We start from the raw sequence: 6,320 nt of genomic DNA on the forward strand, positions 1-6,320 counted from the left end.
ATATACAATTAAAAATTACAATTCATCGTTCATGAAATTCATCGTTCATGAAAGAGGAAAACTAATTAACCCAAAAATGGCCCGACTTGAAGTCAATCCATACCCGATAAGATCCAACCTGAATTTTGTATGTCAATGATGTGACACGATCTGAACAATATCCAAACTGAACTCCATCCGAACCTGAATTAACCTGAAATTTAACTGTTTCATACCTGAATTTTTTTTGACTTGAACTAAAATTAACCCGATCCGAACCCGAACTGAATCTGATGTTAAAATCAACCTAAAAAAGACCCGAGTTGATTTGACCCAGACTTGAATATGATCTGAGTCGAACCATCAATTTGACCTGACACAACATGTATATGATTTAACCCGACCTGTCAAAACTCGATTAAAACATGAACGATTACCTTATTTTACCTTCCTAATTTAGCTGCTCTTCATATCTATATTTTCTCTACTCTTCTTATTGTGTGGTGAAAGATGTAATCTTTATAGCTTACTATAGTAGTTTTTCACACACACACACAACAAAAGCCACAGTTCCCTTTATAATCTCTTGGTTTTCACAATAAAATGTATTAAATTAAGAGTTAAACATTCTGATTTTCTTATAAACGAAACTATGCATTTTAGTCCAGTCTGGAAATTTCGGCACAAAAATAGTAATTGATTGAAGTCAGAATGTAGCCAACTACATAATTTTGCATTAGCAGATGGGATACCTGTGAGAGTAGCACAGTGTTGCTGTGATGTAAAACTAAGCATCATGATCAAACAATGGCGTTCTTTATAGGTTCTACTTCTGTGGGGCGCCAAAATGTTTTGCAAACACAAAGCAATCCCTCATTGTCCTTGGAATAAATCATTCGGATCTCCCATTGTAGTGATTTAACCATGCCCTCCACCTCACTTATGGTTTCGCTATTGTCTCGTATGATCAGCTTTCCTTCTGGCCTCAGAATTCGGTCAACTTCTGCAATTACCGTAACCAGCTTGCACCTGTGGCCAGTAGCGCATCATCATATCAGCGAAGCAATCTTGGTTGAGAATAATCTACAAGAATTATAGCAGGGAAGAGAGCAAACCTCTGTTTGATGCTGGAGAAGAGATGATCGGCATGAAGGACATCATAAGTTCTGGGGTATGTATTAAATGACTCGCACCAATCATGATATATTCCGAACAAGCCCCGTTCGTATATTATTGGAAGGGTATCAGGAGAGTCAATTGGAACTACATTCATAACCCAAACTTTCAAGTCTTTCAGGGCAGCAGCAAACCTGTACACAAAAGCACAAATGCATGGGAAGAATAAGAGCCAAGAGGACAGGAAACATGAGTTCACAATTAAGGCACTTCATATTTCTGCCATAACCAGGGACAGGTCAAACAAAATACCCTCCATAAACGGCTTTCATATCCATGACATTTCTCACGGAAGACCAGTCGATACCCATCCCCTTCAAATATGACTGGGAGACTACTGCTTTCAGTGCTTGTAGTCTGCAGTAAAGTCTTCCTGAGCAGTTTTACCGTAAACGCCAACTTGAGAATTCAACCAATTTGGCGATTGCTCTAACCGTAAAGGCCATTGTGCAGGCCACAGGGATCCACGCTTTGTTGAATCTATTGGCACTTTGTGCATGCAGGCCTGAAGGGGTACATCCCTGATGACATAAACCAGAAAACATTGCCCAATTGAAGAATTGCAAAACATTGTTTGTCAAACAAGTAGGAAGTACATTTCTTGAAGAGAGATGTCCTTTAATAAAAGGTATATACATACTTTAAAACCATTTTCCAATTGATTATAATCCTTAGTTAATACATTATTTAGGAATAATATGCACTTTAAAGGAATTGTACAAATAGCTTTCAACCAAGGCGAAATATATTACCAGGCTGCATTGGGGTCGTCAAATTCTTCACAAAGTGGAGGTGCGTTTTTAGATCTTTTCTTGTAGCAATCATTGGAAGTTGGCTTTCGATATATTGCAGCTCCAATATTGTTCAGTTTGTCCCTTTTAACGACCACCAGATCCCAGCACATCGATTTTGTTAGGCGAGACATTTCTGCCATCGGTAACCACAACTCACAAAAATTGAAAGGAGGATACGTAAAGCTAAATCAAAGTATTGTTCTCCTTGGAGACATATGACTAGTTTATAAAGCATTTTACCTTGCCAAATGCCTAAATCTTCAGGGCCCTTCCTATAAACTGGTGTAGCAGACCAAACAAAGTAACCACCAGATCGCAGGACACGATTGAGTTCTAACAGAAGTTTGCCACCTGAAAAATGCCTCAAAATGTCTCTGTATTAAAAAATAACACAACAGTATATAACTAAATGGTGATAGATATAAGAAAAATGAAATCCCACCTTCAACGTGCCAGGGTACCCTGCAACGTGCACAGTGCACAAGATCGAAAACTGAACTAGGAAAAGGTAACCTTTTAGTGCCCATCACATTTAATATGGCAGGAATTCCCCGTTCAAGTGCAAACTGCACTTGGGCTTCATGCTCATCCTTAGGCGCAAATGACATTGCAAGAACATCTCTTTCGAAAAGAAAGCCTCCAAAGCTAGCCACCCCACACCCGACATCAAGTATCACACGGGTTCTTTCCCCCCATGCAATTTGGGGAACAGCCTGCAATTGAAGCGAATACGCATTCAAATTTACATTGGCAGACAAACCAATTTCAGAAAATAAATAAATGCCATTCGAACTGATCATAATGCTGTTAGCTTATCTGAATAAAATATTACACAAGTAGAAGCAAGGAGCAAAATAAAAAAGTTAAGGAATGGATTAATAAAACGGAGCACAAAAAACATTAACAAATACAAGCGATAGATGATGTTTTGAATAGAATTTCTCGAAGAAAAAAATGATGCTAAAGTTTTGAAATGGCTTCAAGTTTTTTGAGGTGGCTCAGGTTACACAATTGGAAATAAGTTGACAATAAGCCAGATATATTCCTGCTTCATGAGATGAGACGATGTATCAAAGAGAAAGAAACTCCCTGTAGCTAAAAATAGGCTTTTGCAGTTTGCTTATTGGAAAGAGTTAAGTTTGTGCTCAAGCACATCTTTATATGATTGTATACAAGTAGACATGTACAGAATGCGAGATACAACTTATTAGACTTATGTATATACATGTGTGTACAGGTCGAAGCTTATGATAGACCTCATTCGGATATTTTGTATGATTAGCCTGGATATGTCATTTATGTGGCTTTTCCGCACAATATCTATATTGATGCTAAAGATTAAAAGGAATCTTAAAATTATTCTTCCCAATAATCATCTGCTTTTTCCTTCGAAAATATAATAAGAGTAGCTAGTAGTCACATAACATCAGAGAAAAATGCAAAATATAAAGAAGACCATATCCAGACAGGCTATGTTAGTACACAATATATATATATATATATATATATATATATATATATATATGAAAAGGACTTACATTTTGAATAAAATCAATGTAGTGAAGAGCACCATTCACAAACTGAGTCCCACCACCAGGGAATGTAAGGTATTCGCCAGTTACTTTAACCCAATTTTGATGCCCTTTAACCTCTGCAAGCTTGGTATGGGGGACATTGTAGTACCAGATCTGCAACAAGCACCAAAATAAATTTCAACCAAAGCAAATACACAAAAAGAAAGCACTTGTTAATGCAGCAAATGGTTGCTTACTTTATCTCTACTTTTAGGCCACTTAACAGAGCGCTTATATCCTTGAGGCAGAGGGACAAGACATGTAGGAGCTTCATCAGGACAGTGCCTCTCGCGGTGTTCATAGTGCGATGTGCTTGGAAGCTTTCTGATAACTTTCCAATTGTCTAGGCAAGGTATGTAATCTGGCCCAGCAGTTGTCTTGCAAAGTTTCCAGTGGTGATCATTACTTTCATTGGATATAAAAGAATGTTGTGATTTCTTCTCATTCAGGGATTTTACAGCTTGAGTTGACCGAGCTCCATTTCGAGTAGTAGACTCTGTCAAAATTTCTGATTGAGAACTAGCATGGAGAATCTCCGTTGAAGCTTGATCATCTTCCTTGCTTTCCACTCTGTTACCAACTTCACTCTGTTCCAAATGCACATCTTGGTTTTCATCATTCTTCCTCTCGGTCAAAATAGCCTCTTTGCCAACATGTTCATCATCTTCATCCATCCTTTTTTGTGCACTTTCCAACTCAGTTTTCTCATGCGAACTCTCATTTGCATGCGTTTCTTCCTGGTTTTCCTCAGCTGAATTGTGAGACTCCTTTTCCTCATTATTACTCTCAACCACTAAGTTCTTCGTGGAATTATCCTCATCAGTGATCCCGGAAACTTTACTAGGCAGACTACCACCATCTTCTCTTGTATCAGCCCCGGATAGATCACCTGAGGTATCATCAAATTGCTTAGAATCACCTTTTGGCACTGATTGTTTCGCTTCGTTTCCGGTTACCAAAGATAAAATTTCTGAATCCTTAACTGAAACAATTGATGAAGACATGAACATCCAAATACCAACAAAACAGAAAACAACAAAGATGACTATAGTTGCTATAGAACAGTAACGCGATGTCTTCCTCCCACCAACTCTGGAATACTTCCCGGTAGCCATGTTTCCTTTTAATGGATTTTCTTGATATATACAGCTGGAAGAGCAATAACTAGCCATTAGTATCAAAAGCATCGTGCAATCGTATTTCAACTTAAAAAAAAGCATATAAAATTTGCTGCTCTCATACACTAGAAAAACAACCAGATAGGTAAAAGAATACTACGAGCAATAGGGAAGGAAATGATCCAGACAGCTAAATCCATACACAACTGTCGAAACAAAGGAAGGTAACTGAAAAACTTAAATCTATGCATAATTTTTTTCCACAAGGAAAATCAATAGCTAAAAAAGCTAAAGCCAAAACCTCCAGCAGAAGTGAAGTGACCATTAAATGTTGCTAGTCTTGCCAATAAACGTCATAGGGAACTATAAATCAGACTAATAGTCTAATTTAGCGTTTACCTAATGCAATCTTTCAAATAAAGTTTGAAACTTTACACTCAAAATGAAACATTTTCTGGATTAACGAAAGAAACACAGTTTCCAAATCAAATGTGATTTTTAATCTTTAGCCACTAAAGTTGAACTTAGGGAATACCTGATAAAAACAGAGAAAGCAACTTAAAACACCGTTAGAAGCACTTCAATTACATATAAAAACACATAAACAAGACAATCCCTTAACTGATAATGAAGAACTTAGCCGCAACAACCAAGAGATAGATAACGTGTGAACAACAAAGGAGAACGGGGAGAAAGCAGCATGTTCAAGCAAGACTGTACCTTTGGTGGAGGGACTTGTTCTAGGGCTTAGGGTTTGAGGATATTTAAGCACTCTGGTGGTTAAGATGAAAGGGGAAGACTGAAAAAGAAGCAGCAGAAATTGAAGCTTGCTTCATTTTATTTCCCCTCTTTTGTTAATGAAAACGGAGGAATTCCAACGGCAGGTGAGTAGTATTTTATGGTAGGCTGGATTCTTTACTTCCCTAAGGAAAGCGTAACAAGTGGAAACATTATACGGATTTTTTGTTATATTGAATATTGTGTAATTATTACTTACCCTGATTGACTCATTGATGAATTCACATGCATCTATCTGACTCCACTCCCAATGATTCTCGGGGAATTCGTTTGGCATAAATTTCACTAAATAAATTATGTCTTAAATTCATACTAGCCAATATATATATATATATATATATATATATATATATATATATATTCTCGATGAAGAAATATTGAAAGATTTATTACGTTAATGTTAGCAAATCACATCCTGCTCACTGTATAGCATAATAAGCCACTTAAATGGTTGTATTGAATATCATTCTATAAACTAATTCTATGTAGGATAAAACGGTTAACTGCATTATTGATTATTTATATTTATCTTTTATATTTTCCTTTTATTAATTTCAAAAATATAATATATGATTTATTTTGTTTTTATTAATTAAGATATGATGACTTTAGTTTTTATTTAATTAAGATATGATCATCATAGGTTAATTATTTTTAATAGTTAACAAATTAGGTGAAGTGGTATTTTGGTATAATCACACATTTGGTCCATATTATTTTTATATTCTCTCAATTTAATCCTATTTTTAATAAATTAAAATAAAAATGAAATATTTTAAAATTAACTTAATAATAAAATATATTTAATAAGTTAATATAAAAAATATTTTTTTAAGTTAATATATAAAAATAATTATGAATTTAAGTTAAGTATTTATATA

The 6,320-nt window shown here is 35.6% G+C and overlaps 1 pseudogene; it reads right to left on the bottom strand.

The window, feature by feature from the left end:
- Nucleotides 1–684: 684 nt before the first annotated feature.
- LOC120195120 lies at nt 685–5,531 on the bottom strand (annotated as a pseudogene).
- Between the last annotated feature and the right edge of the window lie 789 nt (nt 5,532–6,320).

The sequence above is a fragment of the Hibiscus syriacus genome, unplaced genomic scaffold (assembly GCF_006381635.1).
Source record: "Hibiscus syriacus cultivar Baekdansim isolate YM2019G1 unplaced genomic scaffold, ASM638163v2 tig00117005_pilon, whole genome shotgun sequence".
Classification (NCBI taxonomy): Eukaryota; Viridiplantae; Streptophyta; class Magnoliopsida; order Malvales; family Malvaceae; genus Hibiscus; species Hibiscus syriacus.